This window comes from Cibotium barometz, chromosome 12 (assembly GCF_041138505.1).
Source record: "Cibotium barometz isolate CiBa-2024 chromosome 12, ASM4113850v1, whole genome shotgun sequence".
NCBI classification, from domain to species: domain Eukaryota; kingdom Viridiplantae; phylum Streptophyta; class Polypodiopsida; order Cyatheales; family Cibotiaceae; genus Cibotium; species Cibotium barometz.
The window spans coordinates 20,658,137-20,685,613 of NC_141057.1; positions in this window are offsets into that span (position 1 = coordinate 20,658,137).

Consider the following 27,477-nt stretch of genomic DNA (forward strand, 5'->3'; position numbering starts at 1 on the left):
ATTATCTTTAACCCTGCTATCTCTATTTTTTGACCTAATTTTTTACTCTAGCTCATAATTCCTTGTAGCTAAGAGTGGACTTGACGTTCCTCTTGAATTAGGGGACCTCTTCTTGATTAACATGGAAGGACACATGTCCTTCTCGACACTTTCTATATAAAAACTTTATCATAGTGTCTGGCTATAACTATGGCTTCTGAAATAGAGGATGGTTTTACATTCTTGATGAGGTTATTCAAAGGTAGATTAAGCTTCCAAATAAATTGATGGAGAAGAGTTACGTCATCCATCTCTGGAGCAAATCGGAGAAGTTTAACAAAAGTTTGGTGGTATTCTTTTAGGGTCTTCCTTTCTTGGGTTAGCTCTAAAAATTCGTTCATTTTATCCTCTCGAAATCCTAGAGGACAAAACCTTTCACGAAGGTGTACTTTCATGGCATCCCATAACTGATTCTAGCTCCAGTGGGTTAAATTGACAACACTGCTTCTAACTTTTTAGCTCCAATCGTTAGATTGACAACAATGCTTCCAACTAATTTGGCATTTCTTACGATTTTTAGACGCGAGCAAGGGTGAGCTTGCTTCTTTCATTGTATCCATTAAAAGTTCAAAACTATCAAATACTTGTCATAGCACCACATTTGAAGGCAGTCAAGATTAATACATCTGAGATCTTCATTTTTTTGAGAATTACACATCTGGTGCCTTGGGATTGACACATCCAAAGATTATCAGGATTAACATGTCTGAGATGATTAGTTTTCTGAAAATTACACATCTAGTATCTTTGGATTAACACATCTAAGAACATGATCCTGTGGGAATTACACATCCAATGTTAGACCCATGTTTGTCTGAGATGGGTTCAAGATCTTGGATGATCATCCTAGTGTAAAGCATCCAATGGATGGCATTCACACGTCAACTATTCAAATCTTAATGGAGTTATAATCTTAATAATTTATAATATATGAGATACATCTTGAAAATTTCTCTTAAACAAAGTTTCGGTCTATCCTTCTAGTCATTCAGTCTCTCACTAGTTTCTTAATTTGATCACCCTATGTTTTCCTCACAAAAGGTTTTCTCCCCAATCTCATTTCTCAAATTTATTGTACAAATATCTTGCGTGTGCACCTCCAAGATACAAGCACAATTTCATAAGATGAATGTCTCAACATGTGAGGATATTCAAATCACTTCTATGGCCAGTAGAGATGATTGATTCGTCCTCATTTGATAAACAAACACTTGTTTTAATCCCTTGATAGTTAACCTTTGAAAAACAAATCCTAGGAACTAAGATCGGCTCTGATACCACTTGTAAAGAGACAGGAGGATTTACTTAGATACTACCCTGGCTCGCGAGATGAGGACATCTCGAATCTTTTAAGTGGGGGAGATTGTAAGGTCCCTCCCAAGCCATGTATGTATGTGCTTTTAATATAGATTTCAATAAGAAAAGAGAGTGTAATTAGAAAGAGTGAGACAGTAAGGCTAGAAACATTAGAAAAGTGTTAAAAAAAATATTAGCTCCAAAAATCCTAAAAGAAATAAGAACATAAGAATAGTTCTATTAAGAGATAAGTATCCCCAAAAATAGAATTTCGGCACCATCCTACAGATGGGTGGACCCGATTAGTCGGGTAGCTTTCCAACATATTAAGTGAAAAATGGGAGAAACACTTAAGATAGTCCGCTAAGTCTTATCTTGGGAAAAATTTCCTATTCATCGACACCTTGACCCTGTAGAGATTCAAGGATACGATTCATAGGTATGACCTAGCTCTATCCCGCAGGGGGAGCGTGATTTTCTAAACATCAAATCACCCATAGGGCAATTGATCAAAAATTGGGCAACTACTAGACTTGATTTCTAGAGACAACGCTTTTTTCCTCATCTTATGCAAGGCACAGCCGCTGACCTAGTCTTCTAGAATAGAGTTGCCCAAGAACCTAACTATCTAACGTAGGGCTTTCAATTAATCTGTTGGAAAGCTACCCGACTAATCGGGTCCACCCTTTCGTAGGATGGTGCCGTCAGGGCATTCCATCCTCTCACTTTCCACCCTACTCACGCATCAATTTGTTTTCTAATTAATACTACCACACTGTTTGACATAAATAAACATATTCCTTAATTAGGGCCCTTCTTCACAAAGTTCGTTAATACAGCCTTCTTACACAATACAATCATACCAAAGACAAGATGCAATTATATAAAAAGTTTATACATGAATCCATTTCCATACAAGCCAATCCGGCTCTCTTATTCTTATTCTGCCGATGATCTAGAATTCGGCCTTCCAGCCTCTACATGCTGGGCAAAGCCCTACATGACCATACACCTCATCGTCGCGAGGACTCAAGCCGGCCTGTCGCCCTCTCAGGCTCCATCGCTCGATCCTCCCGCCCCTCAGAGGGATGTCTGCACACTAGGGTGGGCTTATTTACCGCACTAGCCTGGGCCCTCAGAACTAGGCAGCCTCATAATCTCTCGCCTCAATCGGCGATCCTTATTCTCCCAAAGGTATGAGGGATACCTTGGGCCATTCCCGGGCTTTGCTAACGACGCCGCCCGGCTACACAAGCACGGAACATAGTTAGCGTTGAAGCCAAAAAATCTTGAATTCCAAAGATAACAACTTCAATGCAATTTTCTAAGTATAGCATTCACAATTCATGAAGATAGCAATTTCAACGCAATTTATCGAATACAACATCACATAATTCGTAATTTCATATAATTTTTGAAATTCCAAAGATAGCGTTGAAGCCAAAAAATCTTGAATTCCAAAGATAACAACTTCAATGCAATTTTCTAAGTATAGCATTCACAATTCATGAAGATAGCAATTTCAACGCAATTTATCGAATACAACATCACATAATTCGTAATTTCATATAATTTTTATGTCCTGATTTTAAAAGAAAAAGACACCATTCATTAATACTAATTTAAGGAAAAATCTCTTCTTTTGAAAATTAACCAAGCTAACCTGGCCACCGTTTCCTTGAGAGGCTTGAAAAGGGAGGACTGGAGCCGCATTCGGCGCATCTCTCCCTCCATCTCGTTGTTACGTGCCCCTCTTGAGGCGATATTTTGTTGTCTCCGAGATGAGGCCATCTTAGGCGTCGCCTTGTAGAGCTCGCTGCTGCGATCGAAACGCTTCAGTCGGATCTGAATTCCGAGCTCGTTTGCTCACCGTACGAGCAAAAAAATATGGCGCACGAACCCTCGCTTGAGTCAAAAAACCCTTACTAAAGTCTACGCAAATGGGGGGGGGGATTGTGAGATGTCCTTAAGGGCAAAGGCAAAAACGTGGAGAGGGCTGGGAGGGGTGGCTGCAAACCTCTCTGTAAGTCTATTCACACGGGGGGGAGAAGAGTTAAGGACACTGGCCTCTAGCAAGAGGGGGATGGAGGAAAATATGCTTATCTGAAAAGAGCCAAATGAGGGGGTGTGAGAGGGGTGGCTGCAAGGGTGGCTGTACTTGCAGCAAGTACGCTACACAGGGACGGACGACGGTACGGACGGCGGCACAACAGGGCATACGCTACACAGAAATGCGTGCCGTCTGTGGAGCACCCCGGGGGTTTATATAGCTGAGGGGTGAGGGTACGGGCGCTGCGCAAAGCAAGGACGAAAGGACGGTGTACCTTCAAAGGCTATGGATCAGTGGCCTGCATGGGTCTAGGGGAAAGGTACGGTGTCGGTTGTCTGGGAAAGGAGTGGTACGCATGTACCTTATTTGGTCTGGGTGTCCACCTAAGGGTACGCGTGGACCATACAGTGGGCGGTCGTCCTTTGGTTCTTGGGCGGCCATTGTACGGGCGCCCTAGTAAGTGTGTACGGACCAAATTTTGGGGCGGGGTACCCAAATTTGGGACGCCCGTCTCGATTTGCATGCCGGACCGCCTCGGGGGGCGAAATTTTTTTTTTGTCCAGGAGGTTCTCCTGGTCGCAGGGGTTCAGACCGTTCGTCAATCGGACGTGCGGTCGTGCATTTATTAAGGTTTAAAGGTCGCCGTTTTTTAACTAAAATGATTGAAATTAGCGTATAGGCTTGATCCGGTGTTCGTTTTGGATGCTGTAAAATCCTATATTAGGGTAAAATCGCACGCAGATTCCAAATTTGGACTCAGAATTTGAAGATTCTAAGTAGAAATGACTCAAATAATAAAATCATTGATATTTATACCATAAAAACTCATAATTACATGGACATTTCTTTATTAGTGAAGATGGGTACGTTACATCCTTCCCCCCTTAAAGAAATCGAGATGTCCTCATCTCGTCATGAATTGGGGATAATCCTTTAAGAGTGTAGCTTCATCTTCCCAAGTTGCATCCTCTTCAGGGTAATCTTTCCACTGAACTAGATATTCTACAAGAGTTCTATTTCAGAGTTGCCTTTCCCTAGAATCTATGATGCTACTGGGCTGTAATTCAAGGACTCCTTGAGTAGGGATTAAAACTTGTTCATCATCAAGAATATGATCGAGACTGGGGACATATGGTTTTAATAAACTTACATGAAATACATTATGGACTTTGATATGGGCTGGGAGTTGGAGTTTATAGGCACTTTTTCCTAGACACTTGATAACTGCCCTAGGGCTGAGCTTCTTATATTTCCCAAGTGATAGAGAACTTCGTTTGGGTCGCACTCGTAGAAGAACTTTGTCTCCTTCCTTGAAGATCCTCTCAGACCTCTTGTTGTCAGCATAATGCTTTTGTCGATCTTGGGCAGCTTTAATATCCTTTTGGATAGCCTTGGTTTGTTCCTCCATTTCTTCGAGCATTTTCTTGGATGCCTCAACTCTTATGGTTGGATCAGAGAAATTTAGAGGAGACAGGCATTCTTGCCCATAGAGTGCCTTGAATGGTGACATTCCTATGCTTTGATGATAAGACGCATTGTAGGCAAATTCTACCAGAGGAAGGTATTGAATCCACCTTCTGGGTTCCCGTCCACAGTATGCTCTGAGAATGTCTTCAATTACTTGATTGACTCTCTCAGTCTGGCCATCGGTCTCTGGATGATAAGCTGTGCTAAAGCAAAGTTGAGTCCCCAGAGCTTGAAATAGAGACTGCCAGAATTTTGAGGTGAAGTCAGAATCCCGATCACTTACTATCCTTTTTGGGAGACCATGAAGTTTGAGGACTTCCTTGATGAATATTCGAGCAACATCAGAAGCTTTGAAGGTCTTCTTTGCTGGTGTAAGGTGAGCTACTTTGGTAAGTAAGTCCACTACTACTAGAATGGAGTCATATCCTCCTTGAACAGTGGGGAGACTTGTGACAAAATCCATACTAATGCACTCCCACTTCATTTGGGGAATATCTAAGGGTTGAAGCTTTCCAGGCATCTTGACCCTTTCAGCCTTGATCCTTTGGCATGAGAGACATTGTTTCAAGTACCGAAGCACATCATTTTTCAAGCCTGCCCAATGAAAGCTCCTTCTTACCGCATTTAATGTTTTTGCATAACGTGGGTGTCCTGCAGAGCAGGGCTATCATGAGCTTCATGGAGGATTAGTTTCTTTAAAGCAGGATCCTTAGGGATACATAGCCTGTGATTGAAGTAGAGGCTTCCTTCATGAGTGGAGTATCCCTTGATTAGATTCTTCTCTTTCTCTGAATGTCCCCCTTATTCTACTAACTTTATCATCCTTTGATAATCTGGGTCATGAGATGAGACTTCTTCCACTTTGACCAGTATGGGATTATTTGGCATTGAAATTGCATTCAAGAAAGATTTGGCATTGAAATTGCATTCAAGAAAGATTTGCGGCTAAGTGCATCAGCTACCACATTATCTTTCCCAGGGCGGAATTTGATGTCGAAATCATATTCTTGTAGAATTTCAATCCATCTCCTTTGCCGCATGTTGAGGTTAGGCTGGGTGAAGATCCACTTTAGACTTTTGTGGTCAGTTACAAGCTGGAATTTGCCTCCCAAGAGATAATGTCTCCATAATTTGAGGCAATGAACAACTGCTAAGAGTTCCAAATCATGGGTGGCATAGTTTGCTTCATATTGCTTCAGCTTGCGGGAAGTATAAGCGACTGGTCTGCCTTCTTGGCCTAAGACACCACCAAGTGCTAGACTACTAGCATCGGTAACCACTTCAAATTCCTTGGAGAAATCAGGAAGCTTTACGACAGGGACAGAAGTAATAATGACTTTCAGCTGATCAAAGCTGTTTTGATGGATTGGCAGCCACACTATTTTGCAATCCTTCTTAAGAACATCTGTCAAGGGTGCAGCTACCAAGGCATAATCTTTGATAAAAATCCTATACCAACCCATGATTCCCAAGAATCCACGAACTTCACGAACTGATTTAGGGGGTGGCCATTCTAGAATACCCTTGACCTTGGCGGGGTCTACTGAGATGCCATCTTTGGAGACGATGAATCCAAGATACTCAATTTGATGAGTAAAGAAGGTACATTTGCTCTTCTTGGCATAGAGTTTGTGTCTGCGTAGCAATTGCAGAACTCTACGCACATGCTCCTCATGCTCTTCCATTGATTTGGAGTAGATTAGGATGTCATCAAAGAAAACAAGCACAAACTCATCCAAGTACGGGCGGAATATATCTTGCATTAGGCGGTTGAAGGTTGCAGGAGCATTGGTTAACCCGAATGACATTACAGTAAACTCATAGTGGCCATAACGGGTATTGAAGGCTGTTTTGGGTATATCTGTTTCCTTGACTTTGATCTGATAGTAACCAGACCTCAAATCTATTTTTGAGAAGACTTTGGCCCCATGAAGCCTGTCAAGAAGTTCATCGATGCGAGGGATAGGATACTTATTCTTGACAGTGACTTGATTTAGCCCTCGATAATCTATGCAGAGGCGGAGAGTCCCGTCCTTCTTTTTTTTGGAAAAGAACAGGTGCTCCCCAAGGAGAGCTACTGGGGCGTACAAATCCTTGTTCAATGAGTTGGGAAAGTTGCTCCTTAAGTTCAATGGCTTCAGGAAGGGACATTTTATAGGGAGTTTTTGAGACGGGTTGAGCTCCAGGGATCACCTCGATTTCATGGTGGACTTCTCGAGGAGGCGGTAACCCTGTAAGCTCGTTAGGGAAGATGTCAGAGAAATCTTGGAGCCAAGAGGGTTCTGTCTCCATACTAGGTTCAATGACTTTGTTGAGTTTGACTAAGAAAACTTGCTGACCCTTACGTGTCCCCTTGAGAAGATGTTTTGCCTTGACTACCCTAGTTTTAGGTTTTCCTGTGATCCCCTGAACAGATATTACTTGGCCATGCTCATTTTCAAAAGTGATACTCCCCCGGTTACAATGAATGCTAGCCTTGTTTGCAATTAACCAATCCATCCCAAGGATTCCATCATAAATTCCTAGTGGCAAGACTCTAAAGTGACCATGAGTTTGCTCATTACCCAGCTCAAAATCAAGGTTTCCTATAGAGTGGCGAGATACTACTTCTTTCCCATTGGCTAACTCTACAATCATTTTTCTAGCTGTTTTTTGACTCAAGTTTAATTTTTGCAAGCACCTAGGAGAAAGGAATGAATGGGTACTGCCACAATCAATCAAAAGCTAAAATGGCTTATCGTGATGAGTGGCGGGGGCTTGGATTACACCAAATTGTTTATTCGGACCTTGGTGTTCTACCGCCGCATGGACGGTGGCGCACTCTTCTTCAGCCGTTTCCAAGGTCGGTTCTTCACTTATAACATAGGTAGTTCTAGCAACTGTTCCTCCGCGGCCTCTGCCACGGCCACTGCCTCTTGCACCTTGGTGGGTAGGGGTTCCACGGCCTTGATTTCCTCTGTTACCTTGGGGGAATGATGTTGCCATCTTGGGACAGTTGGCTCTAAAGTGTCCCGGCTCATTGCACTCAAAACACAGAGGGCCTTCTCTCGAAGAAGCAGCATACGAACGGGGGGCAAAAGAGTTGCCTTGTCGCCCTCTATTGTAGTAGGGAAAATTCTGTTGAGGTTTCTTGTAGGGTTGATCTCTAAGGTTTGCCTCAGGGTAAGATCTCTTTTGATTCTTCGGTTTGTTAGCCTTCATTTCTTTCACAAGGGGCTTAGCTCGTATGAGAGCATCCTGTAATGTGCTTGGCCTCATCGCTTCAAGGCGGGAATCTAGGGGTTCATTTAGCCCTTGGCAGAAACGAGCCACTTGCTGGGAAGTAGTCATAGCTGGGGCATACTTCCGAAGGGTAATGAATTTGGAATAGTAGTCCTCAAGAGTTAAGCTGCACTGTCTAAGACTAAAAAACTCATTCATCTTTATGGATTCATGGGATGGAGGAAGATATCTTTCCTTCACTGCCTGCTTGATGTCTTCCCACATTTGAGAATGCTCGGTGACTTCCTTGTCATGGCACCACTGTTTCCACCAGAGTTTAGCATCTCCAGTGAGGCGAAACCGTGCGAGCATAGACTGATTTGCTACTCCAGTACCGGCAGCAGAGAAATAATCATCCATCGCCTCAATCCAGACTTCAGCATCCTTCTCAACCTTTGATCCTTCTCCTTTAAAGGAGGGAGGTTGCATTTGCTTGAGCAGGAGCTTCTTTTCCTGGGTATCGGTATAAAGCACATTGGGAAGTGGAGGGTGGTCGTCCTGGCCATGTAAAAACAATTTTTAAGATTACAAGATTCATATTTGCACAACGCTTAATTTTTGGAGAGTAAAACATTGAAATTATTTTATTTCCAAATATTTACAAGAACAAGTTTTATTACAAAGATCTGAGACTAATATAATTAGTCTTATTTGACATCAAGGGAAATTCCTAGGCTTGACTATGACATAAGGGTAGAGCGGTCCACATATGTGAAATATGGGGGTTCCGTTGTAGTTTCTAAGACTCTAAAAACTGATGGTAAGGGTGGTAAACTCTGGATTGGGGTAGATCCCAACACCGCTACTCTATCAGCAGGTAAGACCTGCATCACTTTGTCATACACCCAACGGTCCTGAGGTATGCGAACCCCATCTATAGTCACCGAGGTGTCGGCCCTGGGGGTACCGACGAACCAAAATAAGCGAATCATCTTCAGCTTCTCAATCCAACGAATCCGCTTAAGATCGGTGGTGAGGTTCCCAGTCTGATCTGCTCGGATGAAGAAGTATCTCGGCCCACGACTCCAGAAATCTCTACCCCATCCTCTCTGAATACGAGAGAAATGAGGGAGGGATATCTTCTCTAATATCTGCACCATGATGTCGCGGAACTCGAAATTCGAGGAGTGACTAGCAGTCTCGAAGATGCATTGAAAAACTAGAAATTTGGAGTAGGCATCTTCCTCTTCCTACAATCATTCAAACATCAATTTAACTTATTTGTTTTAGTAGGATATCTTTACTAATTAGCATTACGTTAGGTAAAACATTTATTATAAAACAGTCCTTAAACCGCAGTTCCTAGGAGCCAAACTTGCTCTGATACCAATTGTAAGATGGGTTGAGCTCCAGGGATCACCTCGATTTCATGGTCGACTTCTAGAGAAGGCCCTCTGTGTTTTGAGTGCAATGAGCCGGGACATTTTAGAGCCAACTGTCCCAAGATGGCAACATCATTCCCCCAAGGTAACAGAGGAAATCAAGGCCGTGGAACCCCTACCCACCAAGGTGCAAGAGGCAGTGGCCGTGGCAGAGGCCGCAGAGGAACAGTTGCTAGAACTGCCTGTGTTATAAGTGAAGAACCGACCTTGGAAACGGCTGAAGAAGAGCGCGCCACCGTCCATGCGACGGTAGGACACCAAGGTCCGAATAAACAATTTGGTGTAATCCAAGCCCCCGCCACTCATCACGGTAAGCCATTTCAGCTTTTGATTGATTGTGGCAGTACCCATTTATTCCTTTCTACTAGGTGCTTGCAAAAATTAAACTTGAGTCAAAAAACAGCTAGAAAAATGATTGTAGAGTTAGCCAGTGGGAAAGAAGTAGTATCTCGCCACTCTATAGGAAACCTTGATTTTGAGCTGGGTAATGAGCAAACTCATGGTCACTTTAGAGTCTTGCCACTAGGAATTTATGATGGAATCCTTGGGATGGATTGGTTAATTGCAAACAAGGCTAGCATTCATTGTAACCGGGGGAGTATCACTTTTGAAAATGAGCATGACCAAGTAATATCTGTTCAGGGGATCACAGGAAAACCTAAATCTAGGGTAGTCAAGGCAAAACATCTTCTCAAGGAGACACGTAAGGGTCAGCAAGTTTTCTTAGTCAAACTCAACAAAGTCATTGAACCTAGTATGGAGACAGAACCCTCTTGGCTCCAAGAATTCTCTGACATCTTCCCTGAGGAGCTTACAGGGTTACCGTCTCCTCGAGAAGTCGACCATGAAATCGAGGTGATCCCTGGAGCTCAACCCGTCTCAAAAACTCCCTATAAAATGTCCCTTCTTGAAGCCATTGAACTTAAGGAGCAACTTTCCCAACTCATTGAACAAGGATTTGTACGCCCCAGTAGCTCTCCTTGGGGAGCACCTGTTCTTTTCCAAAAAAAGAAGGACGGGACTCTCCGCCTTTGCATAGATTATCGAGGGCTAAATCAAGTCACTATCAAGAATAAGTATCCTATCCCTCGCATCGATGAACTTCTTGACAGACTTCATGGGGCCAAAGTCTTCTCAAAAATAGATTTGAGGTCTGGTTACTATCAGATCAAAGTCAAGGAAACAGATATACCCAAAACAGCCTTCAATACCCGTTATGGCCACTATGAGTTTACTGTAATGTCATTCGGGTTAACCAATGCTCCTGCAACCTTCAACCGCCTAATGCAAGATATATTCCGCCCGTACTTGGATGAGTTTGTGCTTGTTTTCTTTGATGACATCCTAATCTACTCCAAATCAATGGAAGAGCATGAGGAGCATGTGCGTAGAGTTCTGCAATTGCTACGCAGACACAAACTCTATGCCAAGAAGAGCAAATGTACCTTCTTTACTCATCAAATTGACTATCTTGGATTCATCGTCTCCAAAGATGGCATCTCAGTAGACCCCGCCAAGGTCAAGGATATTCTAGAATGGCCACCCCCTAAATCAGTTCGTGAAGTTCGTGGATTCTTGGGAATCATGGGTTGGTATAGGATTTTTATCAAAGATTATGCCTTGGTAGCTGCACCCTTGACAGATCTTCTTAAGAAGGATTGCAAAATAGTGTGGCTGCCAATCCATCAAAACAGCTTTGATCAGCTGAAAGTCATTATTACTTCTGTCCCTGTCTTAAAGCTTCCTGATTTCTCCAAGGAATTTGAAGTGGTTACCGATGCTAGTAGTCTAGCACTTGGTGGTGTCTTAGGCCAAGAAGGCAGACCAGTCGCTTATACTTCTCGCAAGCTGAAGCAATATGAAGCAAACTATGCCACCCATGATTTGGAACTCTTAACAGTTGTTCATTGCCTCAAATTATGGAGACATTATCTCTTGGGAGGCAAATTCCAGCTTGTAACTGACCACAAAAGTCTAAAGTGGATCTTCACCCAGCCTAACCTCAACATGCGGCAAAGGAGATGGATTGAAATTCTACAAGAATATGATTTCGACATCAAATTCCGCCCTGGGAAAGATAATGTGGTAGCTGATGCACTTAGCCGCAAATCTTTCTTGAATGCAATTTCAATGCCAAATCTTTCTTGAATGCAATTTCAATGCCAAATAATCCCATACTGGTCAAAGTGGAAGAAGTCTCATCTCATGACCCAGATTATCAAAGGATGATAAAGTTAGTAGAAGAAGGGGGACATTCAGAGAAAGAGAAGAATCTAATCAAGGGATACTCCACTCATGAAGGAAGCCTCTACTTCAATCACAGGCTATGTATCCCTAAGGATCCTGCTTTAAAGAAACTAATCCTCCATGAAGCTCATGATAGCCCTGCTCTGCAGGACACCCACGTTATGCAAAAACATTAAATGCGGTAAGAAGGAGCTTTCATTGGGCAGGCTTGAAAAATGATGTGCTTCGGTACTTGAAACAATGTCTCTCATGCCAAAGGATCAAGGCTGAAAGGGACAAGATGCCTGGAAAGCTTCAACCCTTAGATATTCCCCAAATGAAGTGGGAGTGCATTAGTATGGATTTTGTCACAAGTCTCCCCACTGTTCAAGGAGGATATGACTCCATTCTAGTAGTAGTGGACTTACTTACCAAAGTAGCTCACCTTACACCAGCAAAGAAGACCTTCAAAGCTTCTGATGTTGCTCGAATATTCATCAAGGAAGTCCTCAAACTTCATGGTCTCCCAAAAAGGATAGTAAGTGATCGGGATTCTGACTTCACCTCAAAATTCTGGCAGTCTCTATTTCAAGCTCTGGGGACTCAACTTTGCTTTAGCACAGCTTATCATCCAGAGACCGATGGCCAGACTGAGAGAGTCAATCAAGTAATTGAAGACATTCTCAGAGCATACTGTGGACGGGAACCCAGAAGGTGGATTCAATACCTTCCTCTGGTAGAATTCGCCTACAATGCGTCTTATCATCAAAGCATAGGAATGTCACCATTCAAGGCACTCTATGGGCAAGAATGCCTATCTCCTCTAAATTTCTCTGATCCAACCATAAGAGTTGAGGCATCCAGGAAAATGCTCGAAGAAATGGAGGAACAAACCAAGGCTATCCAAAAGGATATTAAAGCTGCCCAAGATCGACAAAAGCATTATGCTGACAACAAGAGGTCTGAGAGGATCTTCAAGGAAGGAGACAAAGTTCTTCTACGAGTGCGACCCAAACGAAGTTCTCTATCACTTGGGAAATATAAGAAGCTCAGCCCTAGGTATTGTGGTCCTTATACAGTTATCAAGTGTCTAGGAAAAAGTGCCTATAAACTCCAACTCCCAGCCCATATCAAAGTCCATAATGTATTTCATGTAAGTTTATTAAAACCATATGTCCTCAGTCTCGATCATATTCTTGATGATGAACAAGTTGTAATCCCTACTCAAGGAGTCCTTGAATTACAGCCCAGTAGCATCATAGATTCTAGGGAAAGGCAACTCCGAAATAGAACTCTTGTAGAACATCTAGTTCAGTGGAAAGATTACCCTGAAGAGGATGCAACTTGGGAAGATGAAGCTACACTCTTAAAGGATTATCCCCAATTCATGACGAGATGAGGACATCTCGATTTCTTTAAGGGGGGAAGGATGTAACGTACCCATCTTCACTAATAAAGAAATGTCCATGTAATTATGAGTTTTTATGGTATAAATATCAATGATTTTATTATTTGAGTCATTTCTACTTAGAATCTTCAAATTCTGAGTCCAAATTTGGAATTTGCGTGCGATTTTACCCTAATATAGGATTTTACAGCATCCAAAACGGACACCGGATCAAGCCTATACGCTAATTTCAATCATTTTAGTTAAAAAACAGCGACCTTTAAACCTTAATAAATGCACGACCGCACGTCCGATTGAGGAACGGTCTGAACCCCTGCGACCAAGAGAACCTCCCGGACAAAAAAAAATTTCGCCCCCCGGGGCGGTCCGGCACGCAAATCGAGGCGGACGCCCCAAATTTGGGTACCCCGCCCCAAAATTTGGTCCGTACACACTTACTAGGACGCCCGTACAATGGCCGCCCAAGAACCAAAGCCATTGTATGGTCCACGTGTACCCTTAGGTGGACACCCAGACCAGATAAGGTACATGCGTACCACTCCTTTCCCAGACAACCGACACCGTACCTTTTCCCTAGACCCATGCAGGCCACTGATCCATAGCCTTTGAAGGTACACCGTCCTTTCGTCCTTGCTTTGCGCAGCGCCCGTACCCTCACCCCTCAGCTATATAAACCCCCGGGGTGCTCCACAGACGGCACGCATTTCTGTGTAGCGTATGCCCTGTTGTGCCGCCGTCCGTCCCTGTGTAGCGTACTTGCTGCAAGTACAGCCGCCCTTGCAGCCACCCCTCTCACACCCCCTCATTTGGCTCTTTTCAGATAAGCCAATTTTCCTCCATCCCCCTTTTGCTAGAGGCCAGTGTCCTTAACTCTTCTCCCCCCCCCGTGTGAATAGACTTACAGAGAGGCTTGCAGCCACCCCTCCCAGCCCTCTCCACGTTTTTGCCTTTGCCCTTAAGGACATCTCACAATCCCCCCCCCCCCCATTTGCGTAGACTTTAGTAAGGGTTTTTTGACTCAAGCGAGGGTTCGTGCGCCATATTTTTTTGCTCGTACGGTGAGCAAACGAGCTCGGAATTCAGATCCGACTGAAGCGTTTCGATCGCAGCAGCGAGCTCTACAAGGCGACGCCTAAGATGGCCTCATCTCGGAGACGACAAAATATCGCCTCAAGAGGGGCACGTAACAACGAGATGGAGGGAGAGATGCGCCCAATGCGGCTCTAGTCCTCCCTTTTCAAGCCCCTCAAGGAAACGGTTGCCAGGTTAGCTTGGTTAATTTTCAAAAGAAGAGATTTTTCCTTAAATTAGTATTAATGAATGGTGTCTTTTTCTTTTAAAATGAGGACATAAAAATTATATGAAATTACGAATTATGTGATGTTGTATTCGATAAATTGCGTTGAAATTGCTATCTTCATGAATTGTGAATGCTATACTTAGAAAATTGCATTGAAGTTGTTATCTTTGGAATTCAAGATTTTTTGGCTTCAACGCTAACTACGTTCCGTACTTGTGTAGCCGTGCGACGTCGTTAGCAAAGCCCGGGAATGGCCCAAGGTATCCCTCATACCTTTGGGAGAATAAGGATCGCCGATTGAGGCGAGAGATTATGAGGCTGCCTAGTTCTGAGGGCCCAGGCTAGTGCGGTAAATAAGCCCACCCTAGTGTGCAGACATCCCTCTGAGGGGCGGGAGGATCGAGCGATGGAGCCTGAGAGGGCGACAGGCCGGCTTGAGTCCTCGCCAGCGGCCGACGATGAGGTGTATGGTCCCGTAGGGTTTTGCCCAGCATGTAGAGACTGGAAGGCCGAATTCTAGATCATCGGCAAAATAAGAATAAGAGAGCCGGATTGGCTTGTATGGAAATGGATTCATGTATAAACTTTTCATATAATTGTATCTTGTCTTTGGTATGATTGTATTATGTAAGAAGGCTGTTTTAACGAACTTTGTGAAGAAGGGCCCTAATTAAGGAATATGTTTATTTATGTCAAACAGTGTGGTAGTATTAATTAGAAAACAAATTGATGCGTGAGTAGGGTGGAAAGTGGGAGGATGGAATGCCCTGACAGCACCATCCTACGGACGGGTGGACCCGATTAGTCGGGTAGCTTTCCAACAGATTAAGTGAAAGCCCTACGTTAGATAGTTAGGCTCTTGGGCAACTCTATTCTAGAAGACTAGGTCAGCGGCTGTGCCTTGCATAAGAAGAGGAAAAAAGCGTTGTCTCTAGAAATCAAGTCTAGTAGTTGCCCAATTTTTGATCAATTGCCCTATGGGTGATTTGATGTTTAGAAAATCACGCTCTCCCTGCGGGATAGAGCTAGGTCATACCTATGAATCGTATCCTTGAATCTCTGCAGGGTCAAGGTGTCGATGAATAGGAAATTTTTCCCAAGATAAGACTTAGTGGACTATCTTAAGTGTTTTCCCTATTTGTGTTTCCAAGCCCACCCCTGGCTACAAGGAATCATGAGCTAGAGCAAAAATTAGGTCAAGAAATAGGAATAGCAGGATTAAAGATAACTGAATTTAACAAGTATTTCTATGAGTAAATAGAAGAGGATTGGTGTAAGATTCATGTGAAGTAATGTGCATGATGAATAGAGGTATTCTACAAGACGATACTAAGATTATGAAATTGCTATCATAGATTAGATTGCGTAAAGGATTGATTCTCTTATATTTTTCCATGACAATTTGTTAAGAACTATATTACATGGGGGTATAGAATAAGGATTTCAAAGGTTCATATCATATGAGAGGTATATGGATGCATGAAATTAGGATAATAAGGCCAATTAACTTTAGAATAATAGACATTTTGGAAGCACAACAAAACAAGCCAAACACATGAAATAAGGAACTCGGAACAATGTTTAGATAAAAGAAGATTTTTAACTAGTGGGAACACCGCTTTAAAAGAGACAGGAGGATTTACTTAGATACTACCCTAGCTCGCGAGATGAGGACATCTCGAATCTTTTAAGTGGGGGAGATTGTAAGGTCCCTCCCAAGCCATGTATGTATGTGTCTCTTTTAATATAGATTTCAATAAGAAAAGAGAGTGTAATTAGAAAGAGTGAGACAATAAGGCTAGAAACATTAGAAAAGTGTTAGAATAAAAATATTAGCTCCAAAAATCCTAAAAGAAATAAGAACATAAGAATAGTTCTATTAAGAGATAAGTATCTCCAAAAATAGAATTTCGATTTTAGGTGATAAGAGGTCATATTTAGAGTACTTTTACACATTTAGAGTCCATGCATACTAAAAATGTGGAGAAACAACGTGTTTTAAAAGATGGCGCGTTTGTGGCTATATACACACGTTTTTACCTATTATGCCTGCGCTAGCTTGTAGACCAGATGCCTTCCCGTTCTTTTAACTGGTTACATGACCATATTCTAAAATTTTATCAAAGAGTTATAGCTGAAACAGTTTGCTGTTTCTCTCAAGGTCTCTACATAGAGAAAACTGTGAGAAGATAGCAAGTAGCCTCAAGGTAATCCTAGAGTTGAAGATGCTTATATCCCTTCATTCTTATCTAATATCTTAGAAAAGAAGCTTAGATTTCTATAGTCTTGCGGAAGAAGAGACCAAAACTCCATAGCTTTTCTTTTAGAGATAGAATACTATGCTGTAGACCTGTAGAAGAAGGCTATTTTGCCATAGATCTTAGAAAGAGAGAAGAATCACAGTATGAGTAAGAGGAGATAAAGCTTGGAGATTATTGGATGATTTCAATCAAAGGAAAAGGTATTAGAAGACTCTATTCTCATATGTCAAGTTCTAAAGCTCTTGTTAACAAGCAAGGACAACGAGATAAACGACAAATTTCTATAAGGTATATACATATTTTGTTTTTCAATTATATATCATTCTTAGGGGTTGAGGTATGGCCCCGGCTTCTCTATTGATTGTTACAGTGATCTATTTGATTGATTTACCATTTAAAGTTTGTATTCTTTTAAGCAATAGCATATGCCTTAATAAAGAATGTCTTATCGCAATCTCAAGTTGAAATGCTAAAATCTTTGTGAAAAAGATTGTTTTCTTAAAGAAGGTGACATGGATCCTAGTCATATGGTTTAGTGAGTAAATGGATTGTTATCTTGGTTAAATTAAGGTACAGGTACAACTTCTCCTTGCCTTGACGCTGTCCCGTTCTTGTGCTTGTGTAGCCGGACGGGGGAGACGTTAGTAAGGCCCGGAGTTGGCCCATGGTATCCCTCATACCATTGGGATAATGAGGTTTGCCGATTGAGGCAAGTGATTGTGATGCTGCCTAGTTCTGAGGGCCCAGGCTAGTGCGGTGAATTAGCCCACCCTAGTGCGCAGACATCCCTCTGAGGGGCGGGAGGATCGAGCGATGGAGCCTGAGAGGGCAACAGGCCGGCTTGAGTCCTCGCCAGCGGCCGACGATGAGGTGTATGGTCCCGTAGGGTTTTGCCCAGCATGTGGAGGCTGGAAGGCCGAATTCTAGATCATCGGCGGTATAAAGAAAAAGAATAAGAGAGCCAGTTTGGCTTGTATGAAATTGATCATGTTTAAACTTTGTTTTTATAAATCTTGTCTTTGGTATGATTGTATTGTAGAAAAAGATTGTTTCGAACCTTGTGAAAAAGAGCCTTAATTAAGGAATATGTTTATTTATGTCAAACAGTGTGGTAGGATTAATTAGAAAACAAATTGATGCGTGTGTAGGGTGGAAAGTGGGAGGATGGAATGCCTTGACGGCACCATCCTACGGACGGGTGGACCCGATTAGTCGGGTAGCTTTCCAACAGATTAAGTGAAAGCCCTACGCTAGATAGTTAGGTTCCTGGGTAACTCTATTCTAGAACGCTAGATAGTTAGGTTCCTGGGTAACTCTATTCTAGAAGGCTAGGCCAGCGGCCGGCTGTGCCTTGCATGGATGAGGAAAAAAGCGTTGCCTCTAGAAATCAAGTCTTGTAGTTGCCCAGTTTATATGATCAATTACCCTATGGGTGATTTGAATTTAGAAGACCACGCTCCCCCTGCGGGATAGAACTAGGTCTTACCTATGAATTGTATCCTTGAATCTCTGTATGGTCAAGGTGTCGATGAGTAGGAAATAGAAGATGACTCGTGCAAGATTCATGTGAAGTAATGTGCATGAATAGAGGTATTCTACAAGACGATTCTAAGATTATGAAATTACTATCATAGGTTAGATTGCATAAAGAATTGATTCTCTTATATTTTTCCACCATGATAATTTGTTAAGTATCATATTACATGGGAGTATAGGGATACCATGGGCCAACTCCGGGCCTTACTAACGCCTCTGCCGTTCGGCTACATAAGCACAAGAACGGGGCAGCGTCAAGGTAGGGAGAAGTTGTACATGTACCTTAATTTAACCAAGATAATAATCCATTTACTCACTAAACCATAGGACTAGAATCCATGTTACATTCTTAAGAAAACAATCCTTTTCACAAAGATTTTTGCATTTCAACTCGAGATTGCCGATAAGACATTCTTTATTTAACTTGAGATTGCCGATAAGACATTCTTTATTTAAGGCATATGCTATTGTTTAAAAGAATACAAACTTTAAATAGTAAATTAATCAAATAGATCACTAATTAACAATTAATAGAGAAGCCGGGGCCATACCTCAATCCCTAAGAATGATATATAATTGAAAAACAAAATACGTATATACCTTATAGAAATTTATCGTTTATCGTTGTCTTTGCTCGTATTAACAAGAGCTTTAGAACTTGACATATGAGAATAGAGTCTTCTAATACCTTGTCTTTTGATTGAAATCATCCAATAATCTCCAAGCTTTATCTCCTCTTACTCATACTGTGATTCTTCTCTCTTTCTAAGGTCTATAGCAAAATAGCCTTCTTCTCTTACAGGACTACGAGATACTATTCTTTCTCTAAAAGAAAAGCTATGGAGTTTTGGTCTCTTCCTCCGAAAGACCATAGAAATCTATGCTTATTTTCTGAGATATTAGATAAGAATGAAGGGATATATGCATCTCAAACTCTAGGATTACCTTGAGGCTACTTGCTGCCTTCTCACAGTTTTCTCTGTGTAGAGACCCTGACAGAAACAGCAAATTGTTTCGGCTATAACTCTCTGATAAAAACTCAAAATATGGCCATGTAACCACTCAAAAGAACGGGAAGGCATCTAGTCTACAAGCCAACGCGAGAAGAATAGGCAAAAACGTCTGTATATAGCCACAAACGCACCATCTTTAGAAACGCGTTATTTTTTCACATTTTTAGTATGCATGGACTGTAAATGTGTAAAAGTACTCTAAATATGACCTCTTATCACCTAAACTCGAAATTCTTTTTTTGGGAATACTTATCTCTCAATAGAACTATTCTTATGTTCTTATTTCTTTTAGGATTTTTGAAACTAATATTTTTATTCTAACACTTTCCTAATGTTTCTAGCCTTGTTGTCTCACTCTTCTCTAATTACATTCTCTTTCCTTATTGAATTCCATATTAAAAGAGACACATACATACATGACTTGGGAGGGACGTTACAACTTTCCAATCTAACCCTTGGGCTTGTCCTATTAGCATTCCTTTTAGGAATCGATAAATTTCATAAAATAACTTCACTATTCCCAAAGGGTGATAGAGAAACACTATTTGCATCCTTTAAGTGTTCATAGACTTGCATGACTTTCTGCATGCCATAAGCCTCCAGCCACCCGACACGTTCTTTAGCCACCACTATGAGGAACTTCTAAAACTGTACAGCACCATAGGGGCTTGTAGCTCTATTGGCCCTTCCTCATCATTCCATATTTGTGTGAGAGTAATGAATCTCACCCATGCTCGGAAATTAAAAACAAATGGGTGCATTGGTCACAGTAAAAGATCCCTTGGATCCCTTACCCCATATTCCTGGCTGAAAATTCCAAAGGTGAGAGGGGGAATTGCATAATGGGGTAGAAAAGATAGTATCAAATTTATATCATCCCTCTTTAGCTGCTTCTTGAAGTCATACTGCAATGTTACCATGATAAATTTAGGCAACAAATCACCATTTTGATTGTAGTAAATAGATTTCATGGCACCACATGTGCTTCAACTAAAAAATAATGATCTCAAAGGACAATTTCCCAAACTAAACATGGTCTTTCATTCCTCATGGTTTCCAAAGTATGCTCTAATCTTACTATTTCCTTGGTAGCAATTTTCTTTTGTGTATCACACATTTTCTTATCATTATCCATAGTCTTGAATTGCTCCATAGATACTGGAAGTACCTGGAAGAGAGATGATTGACTTTCCCTTCCACCTTGGTCAATTGGGTTAGAGACTGAGCAGCAGCAATATCCTTGACACTGCTAACCACTTGTTTTTCAGAGCTTCATGTGAGATCCCTTCCACCATTTTCATAAGCATTCTTAAAATGTGTGTGAGCCATCCTTCTATACATAAATTCAATTTTAATGAGAATAACTCTTTTGAAATAAAAATAAATTTCTTTATGCATCTTTCTATGCATAAAATCAAGATTGATGAGAATAACTCTTTTGAATTAAAAATAAATTTCTTTATGCATCTTTTTATGCATAAAATCAAAATTGATAAAAGTAATGCTTTTATAATAAAAAAATTCTTTTATGCATCTATTTATGCATAAATTTAATTTTAATGAAAGTAACACTTTTATAATAATAAAAAATTCTTTTATGCATCTAATTATGCATAAAAATCAATTTTGATGAAAGTAACACTTTTATAATCAAAATATTCCCAATATGCATCTTTCTATACACAGAAATTAATTCTAATGAAAATAACACTTTTAGAATACACAAGCGGTGGGGATTACTCTTTTAGAATACACAAGCGGTGGGGATTACTCTTTTTGAATAATAAAAAGATAAAACTTATTTCACCAAATTTAAGAAAATTTTGCAATAACCTCCTTTGTATGGCTGACCATTTTTTAAATTTTTCACTCTAAAATTTATTAGAAATTATCTAAGATGATTTAAATCATTCTAATCTAATCAATTTTCACTTTATTTAGAGTAAACAATAAGAAAAGTTTAATTCCATCAATTTGAATACACATCTAGGATAAAGAAGGGCTAAATTCAATAATGAAGAGAAGGGGGAAAGCCTTTCCATCAAGGCATAACATCCATTTTCATTTTAAAGAAATCAAAAATCAGAAAACCATAAAATAGAATAAGAAAAAGTAGAATTTCTACCTTACTAGGAGTTTTGTGAGCTTTCCTTCGGCTTGATGGTTTGAGGGATCTACTCTTGTTTGCAACAAGAGTGGCCACCAATTCTTTTGAAGAGGAAATGGTCAAAAACAAATGAATTATCAATGAATTCACTGTTTTTGTCTCTGGAAAGGAGTAGAGTAACAGTGCATAAAACACTATTAACCATTTACGAAGGAGGAGGCTTCATTTATGGGAAAAAATGAGCCTCTAACCAAGCAAACTCATTCTAGAATTTTTCAGATTAGTTTGGTCAAATTTTGACCATTTTTAGGTCAGTTTAGCTTACTTTTTGGATCTAGTTGAAACAAGAGAAAGGAGAGATGAAAATATCTCATTATTTGTGAGTTTAAAACTCAACCACACATGTGAAATAGGCATCTCTTTCATGAGGGGAATTTCCCCACACTGAGGTGTCAAAAATGCATCATTTCCTCTAAATATCTCTTCTTTTTTAACTAATAACCTTGTCCTTAGTCAACTCTTCATCTTATGTGAGTATTTACTCATTTTTGGGGGGATTTTCTTTATTTCTTCAATTTACCTCCTCCCTAAATTTGGATTAATCTAATTGGCCCCTGAGAACCTTAAATTAAAATTTTTAGAAAATCTGGACCCTTAGGCTAAGGCCTTTTGAACAGATTATAATTTATTTCTAATGCACCTTCTGAATTTCTTTTTGAACTTCTATTTCGCGGGAATTTATTTTAATACGAAGAGATATTTTTCCATCCAAAAATATCTAAAAATTGAAGAATCTCTCTCTAGAATATTTTCTCTCTCTAGGCCAAAACAGGGTAAAACAAGATCTTTCTTTTATTTCAGAGAGGGGAATAATTATAAGATCACAAGGGGAGGTTCTTACACCTGCACACCTCAAAAGCCAGAGGGAGGAATCTTATATCCTACCCCACTTAAAAAATGCGAGATGTCCTCATCTCGCAAAATTAGAGGAGAACTCTTTTCCTTAAGAACCAACTGATTTTGGGGTTCCTTAGAGTCTTGTGAACTGAACTGAATCCTAGGATAAAGATCCCTTATATAAAACTCATCATCAAATAATAATTCACTCAGATCATAACATTCAAATCCCTATCACAATAATGGTCCATTAGACCAAAATTTCTATTTGAACAGTCCTTCATGGAAATTTTTCAATTATACAGATTTTTAATTTGACATCCCTTAACTTGATCCACTGGGTCGTGTTAACAACAACAATCTACCAGCACAATCCACTAATCTCATAGTGATTTGCTAAAGTCACTAAAGTCATTCCAGCTACGAACATCATCACAGGGACTCATCCCATTCATCCTCATTATGGTTTTGCTTAGTTTTTTACATTTCAACCAAAATTCAAGAATCTTCATTTTTCAATCAGAATTCAAATCAACTGATCAGTTCTCAACCTGAATTTAAATTCATATCAACCACATTCTAATTCATCATATGGATAGCATTTTAGCTTATAATTTTAAGATCTTACATTTACTCGTATATACTGCCAATGTAAAGAGCTGCAGTTATACCCTCGATATATACGGGTAGTCACGGTCCTTGGAACTATAAGGTAAATACCATCATGTCTAGGCCTCAAGCAAGTCAGGGATTCCATACAATTGCAGTACTTCCATCTGAAGACCCAATTATCAAATTAGGAATTTCATCCTAAATATCAATTTGTATGAGTTTCATCACACAATTCCAACCTTTTACTGCTACCTTATAAATTCATGACATTCTTGGCTTCTCGGTTGATCCACTTTAGCCAAATCGCTCTGATACCAGCTGTAAGATCCTTGACCCCATTGCACAACAAATTTGGGGTGCTAGTAGCGAAAGTGGCACTTCTTACGCGGGGCAGGGTCCCACACTTCGGGCCTCACCCATGGATATCCAGACAAGAGACTAATCCATCAGTTCTTCCAAAACTGAACTCGGAAAAACTTCCCTTGCTCGGAAAGCACGGGCGATTCCTCTAGGATAACCTTTCTCTAACGTAGTCAAAAGCCTTAACTAACTGAACTGATCTGACCGAACTCGAAAGTCCCATAGTCAGATCAAGGGAAAGATTATAGAGACCAATGCTTTTTTCCTCATTGAGAGGCACAGCCGTTGATTCTTTTCCATAGAACAATTTTTATCCCGGATTTACTTCATCTATCGTACCAATAGAAATTTAGTCTCATTTTAGGGATCCATCAGTCCGGCCTAACCCTATCCAGTCCCATGGGTTAGCCAACCGCCCAACCACTGTAGTGATGGGATACAATTAGGAATTTGGTTAGGTTTTGTCCCGGGTACGTAGGGAAAAGAGTTCCCAGGCCCCCTAGCCGGAAATTCATGCAAACTTAAAACTAGTCATACCACTTACACACCCAATATGAAATTGCCTTTTTCACAGAATCATCATCGTCTAAAAACAATCTTTTAATGAAACCATTGTGTCACTGATCATAATCGTCAAAATCTCCGATTGAATCCTTATTTCCAATCATTACTTCATCGGTGTACCTATGGCATCATTGGCAACCAGAACGCTCACCACCTATCCACTCAGGGGCCTTTTCAATGGTTCCTAGCTCATAGTAACCGGCAAGATATTCACATATCAAAATGGAATCTCCATTGAAGATCAGCAACCAACAGATCCATATAAAAGAGCCATGGACTCATCCGTTGAGGACCAGCAAGGTCAATCTACCAGATCCATGCCCGAATTTAGAAAACAACTCTTACTCCTTGTTCCAATATCTTTCCCGACGTACTTGTGGGTATCTTCGGTGACCTAGAGCCCGAGCACCGTATGGTCAGCACCCTCTAGGATCCTTCGCAGGTCACCTAGCGCTTGACATAGGCCGCTTCCTTGGTCCCTTATCCACCATACTGGAATCTTACCATTTAAATCGAACCGAGGCTGGTCAAGACCTCTGCCAATCTTGCTATGCGAGACGTCCTCTGTTGACTCTCCGTCACAGCAGTTGCAACTTTAATAGATAGGTCTCCACGACCTCATTCACAAGACGGTCAAAATGCTTCCCCAGCATTCTTGACATAGTAACAGTCATTTAAAAACAGATTTCACATACAAATACAGTTAAAACAATATTTCCATCTTTTCTCGTCACTCCACATCCTTTCACTTCCCCATCTTTTCTCATCTTCCCACAAGTTTTTTTTTCTTCTTCATCATCGATCCCTATCACATCACATCATTTCCACATCAAATCACATCCAATCGCATCATCCACATCATTCATACATCCATCCACATCAATCCATATAATCCATACATCCATCCACATCAATCCACATTATCCACACATCTATCCACATCCTCCATACATCTATCCACATCAATCTACACGTCAATCCACATCATCCATACATCCATCCACATCCATCCACATCAATCCACATTATCCACACATCCATCCACATCTTCCATACATCCATCCACATCAATCCACATCATCCATACATCCATCCACATTATCCACACATCCATCCACATCATCCATACATCCATCTACATCATTCACATCAATCCACATTATCCACTCATCCATCCACATCAATCCACATTACCCACACATCAATCCACATCAATCCACACGTCAATCCACATCATCCATACATCCATCTAGATCAATCCACATTATCCACACATCCATCCACATCTTCCATACATCCATCCACATCAATCCACACGTCAATCCACATCGTCCATACATCAATCCACATTATCCACACATCAATCCACATCATCCATATACATCCATCCACATCATTCAGATCAATCCATATTATCCACTCATCCATCCACATCAATCCACATTACCCACACATCAATCCACATTCATTTGATAAGTATTCCCATTCTCATCTAATCACATCTTTTTCTATCTCATCACTTATTTCCTCATTTATCCCCATCAGATCTCATCCACTTGCATCTACCCATACATCTCATCACTTCACATACATTAACATCTATCCAGTTTACATCGCATCTTATCACATCTATTTCATAACACATCTCATTTATTCACATCCCAATTCACATGCTAACACATTCATTCACGTCCCTTATTGTTCATTCACATCCCGATTCACATCACATCACGTCCATTCACATCCCTTATCATTCATTCACATCCGGACTCACATGCTATCACATTCACTCACATCCTATATCATTCATTCACATCCCGATTCATAGGTTATCACATTCATTCACATCCTATATCATTCATTCACATCTTGATTCACAGGTTATCACATTCATTCACATCCTATATCATTCATTCACATCGCGATTCACAGGTTATCACATTCATTCACATCCCTTATCATTTATTCACATCCCGATTCACATGACATCACACCTCATCTATTCATTCACATTTATCTGATTTACATCATATCTCATTACATCTATTTACCTCTCATTCTCATCACATCTATTCTCATCACATCCATCCATCCATTCTTTCCCATCTATCTGATTCGCATCCCATCTCATCCCATGTATTCACCTCTCATTCTCATCACATCCATCCGTACATTCCCATCTATCTCATTCGCATCCCATCTCATCACATCTATTTACCTGTCATTCTCATCACATCTATTCTCATCACATCCATCCATCCGTACATTCCCATCTATCTGATTTGCATCCCATCTCATCACATCTATTTACCTCTCATTTTCATCACATCTATTCTCATCACACCCATCCATACATTCCCATCTATCGGATTCGCATCACATCCATCCATACATTCCCATCTATCGGATTCGCATCACATATCATCACATCTATTTACCTCTCATTCTCATCACATCTATTCATCCATTCTTTCCCATCTATCTGATTCCCATCACATATCACCACATGTATTCATAGAATGTAAGAGAATTCTTATTTTTGATATAAAGATTCTTTACGTATCTATTTATGCATAAGAACAACTTCAGTGGGAAATAACACTTTTATAAAAATCTGCTTATGTATCTATTTATGCATAAATTTAATTTTAAGGAGAATAACACTTTCGAAATAAAAATAAATCTTTTATGCATCTTTCTATGCATAAATTCAATTTTAATGAGAATAACTCTTTTGAAATAAAAATAAATTTCTTTATGCATCTTTCTATGCATAAAATCAAAATTGATGAGAATAACTCTTTTGAAATAAAAATAAATTTCTTTATGCATCTTTCTATGCATAAAATCAAAATTGATGAGAATAACTCTTTTGAAATAAAAAAAAATTTCTTTATGCATCTTTCTATGCATAAAATCAAAATTGATGAGAATAACTCTTTTGAATTAAAAATAAATTTCTTCATGCATCTTTCTATGCATAAAATCAAAATTGATGAAAATAACGCTTTTATAATTAAAAAAATTCTTTTATGCATCTATTTATTCTTAAATTCAATTTTAATGAAAGTAACACTTTTATAATAATAAAAAATTATTTTATGCATCTATTTATGCATAAAAATTAATTTTGATAAAAGTATCACTTTTATAATCAAAATATTTCCAATATGCATCTTTTTATGCATAGAAATTAATTCTAATGAAAATAACACTTTTATAATAAAAATATTTCTAGTATGCATTTTTCTATGCATAGAATAAAAATAACACTTTTAGAATACACAAGCGGTGGGGATTACTCTTTTTGAATAATAAAAAGATAAAACTTATTTCACCAAATTTAAGAAAATTTTGCCATAACCTCCTTTGTATGGCTGACCATTTTTTATTTTTTTCACTCTAAAATTTATTAGAAATTATCTAAGATGATTTAAATCATTCTAATCTAATCAATTTTCACTTTATTTAGAGTAAACAATAAGAAAAGTTTAATTCCATCAATTTGAATACACATCTAGGATAAAGAAGGGCTAAATTCAATAATGAAGAGAAGGGGGAAAGCCTTTCCATCAAGGCATAATATCCATTTTCATTTTAAAGAAAGCAAAAATCAGAAAACCATAAAATAGAATAAGAAAAAGTAGAATTTCTACCTTACTAGGAGTTTTGTGAGCTTTCCTTCGGCTTGATGGTTT